This window comes from Ceratosolen solmsi, unplaced genomic scaffold (genome assembly GCF_000503995.2).
Source record: "Ceratosolen solmsi marchali unplaced genomic scaffold, CerSol_1.0 scaffold6, whole genome shotgun sequence".
In the NCBI taxonomy this organism is placed as follows: domain Eukaryota; kingdom Metazoa; phylum Arthropoda; class Insecta; order Hymenoptera; family Agaonidae; genus Ceratosolen; species Ceratosolen solmsi.
In genome coordinates this window covers 10576857-10578792 of record NW_011948414.1, presented here as the reverse complement: position 1 = coordinate 10578792, position 1936 = coordinate 10576857, and the positions used below count along the sequence as shown (strand labels likewise).

At 23.8% G+C, this 1936-nt stretch overlaps 1 non-coding gene across 1 annotated transcript; it reads left to right on the top strand.

The window, feature by feature from the left end:
* The first annotated feature begins 255 nt into the window (after window positions 1–255).
* Window positions 256–327, top strand: TRNAH-GUG (transfer RNA histidine(anticodon GUG)). Its single transcript has one exon. It is a non-coding gene; the product is annotated as a tRNA-His (tRNA).
* Window positions 328–1936: the final 1609 nt, after the last annotated feature.

Sequence of the window (1936 nt, the reverse complement as noted above, 5' to 3'; positions counted from 1 at the left end):
AAAACCAGTTGTAACAATTGGAGAAAATTTTCTTCTTGGTAAATATTCTACTAATGCTCGCTTAATTATTTATTACAGTTCTACTTTACCAACAGCTAAATCTGATCTACGGTGAAATGATAAGGAAAGAAAGGCGTTCGCGCATACTTTTCCCCATTCCCGCGGAGTCTTAGTCTTTCACGCATCGGCGAGCAAGTCGATCGTGATTTAGCGCGATCTATGTTACTCGTGTACTCTATCTTAAATCCTTCAGCAGCCGTGATCGTCTAGTGGTTAGGACCCTACGTTGTGGCCGTAGTAACCCAGGTTCGAATCCTGGTCACGGCAATGGTGCGAAATAGGTGGTTGCGCACTGTCTGAGAAGGTCTTTTTTTTACTTTTTGCCAGATGCAATCGTTGCCAATATATATTAAGAGTAATAGTAAAGAATATATGAAATACTGCTTTCACCGGACAATGAAAGTGGTATATTGCTATTAATATTCATTGGATTATTAATAAACATTTATAAATCATTACTATAAAATTCTATACTTATATGAAACATGTGTATATAGTGATAAATACGAAAATTAAATTGATAATTTTTAAGTAAGAGACTATTCTTTTGCCAAATTGTAATCTTAAGGTCAATCTTAAATATTATTTTTCTCCAGAATTCTATAGAAGAAGAATGAGATAAGAAAAATTCACTTTCTCAAATTAGGATTATTAAAGTCTATTAGAATTTAATATTAGAGATTAATTTAAATGATAAAATTTGCAGTTATTTAATATTGAAAGACTTTTTCATTTTTGGGTATTTTTTTTTTTTTTTTGATATTCTTTTCTTATTTTTTTTTTATTCTTATGTAAGTAGAGATAAAAAATTATATACATATATATATCTATATATATATATATATATATATTTTATATGTTTTCATGAAATATACTTAAGGGTTGAAAAGATTTTTATTCTTTGACGACTATTTAGAAGCAATATGTATAAAAATTAATGATAATCTTATATAATCATAAATTATCTAGTAAAAAATATAGATAATAAACATTTTAATAAATACTAATAAGGTGTGATTAATTTATTCGCTAATATTTCTTAGCCTTAAATAATATTAACTTATACAATTACAATTATTCGTATAGTAATGCAATAACATTATTGCATTGTTATTCTATAGTAAATATTTATTATAATGTAGCTTCGTTTAACATTATAAAACTAAATGTACTATGAAATTTGTTTATACCTTATTATTGTGAATAGAGTAATTATTACTCAGCTAAATTACAAATTCGTATTGGTAATATTAAACATACTACATTATTCTGTATTATTATTATTTCATATTACAACCGAATTTCGTTCTAAAATTGAAATGTATTGTATATTTTTATTTATATAATAATTAAAAAAAGTGAATTTGTAAAATTAATTATACACCTAGGAGAAATATAGATGTTATAACATTTAAATTACAATCGTTAAATGTGATGGACGCGAATGCTATTTTATTGTTTATGTAAAAAAATGACAAAAATTAAATTTTATACGTCTAAATTTTCATAAACAAATTAAATTAATAAATCAAAAGTTCATAATGATAAGAAAGAAGAATAAAGATGAATTTTTTATTTATTTCTTTTGCTTGAACTCGTACGTTAAATAAAATGCAAATCAAATTATTCGAAATATTCGAAAAATATTTTAATAAAAAAATTTTAATATAATCTTTATGTACATTGTCATAGTTAAAATTAATTATTCGCGGTTATGTAGCAATGTCAAATACTATTTGAAATGAAAGTTAATTATCTTAATATTAAAAAAAAAAAAATTTTAATTTTTAGTCCCAAGCAAGTGTAATTAATTTTTATCGAAATTCATACATTGAAATTTGAAATTATTCATAACATTTATATCATCACTTTTTTT